Source organism: Helobdella robusta, assembly GCF_000326865.2.
Source record: "Helobdella robusta unplaced genomic scaffold HELROscaffold_107, whole genome shotgun sequence".
NCBI classification, from domain to species: domain Eukaryota; kingdom Metazoa; phylum Annelida; class Clitellata; order Rhynchobdellida; family Glossiphoniidae; genus Helobdella; species Helobdella robusta.
In genome coordinates, this window is record NW_008703606.1 from 87,122 (window position 1) to 87,362 (window position 241).

A 241-nucleotide genomic window follows, 5' to 3' on the forward strand; every position below is an offset into this window, starting at 1 on the left:
ATGATGATGATGAAAAAGAAGTTGAAGATGATGAAGAGACGAAGAAGATGTCGATGAAGAAGACAAAGGAGAAGAAGATGATAATGGTGACAAGAATGTAAGGATGAAGAAGAAGAAAAAAAAGGAAGATGATGATGATGATGAAGAAGAAGAGGATGAAGATGATGATGAAGACGTTGGTGATAAGGATGAAAGGATGAATAAAAAGAAGAAGAAACAGAAGAAGAAACAGAAGAAGAAG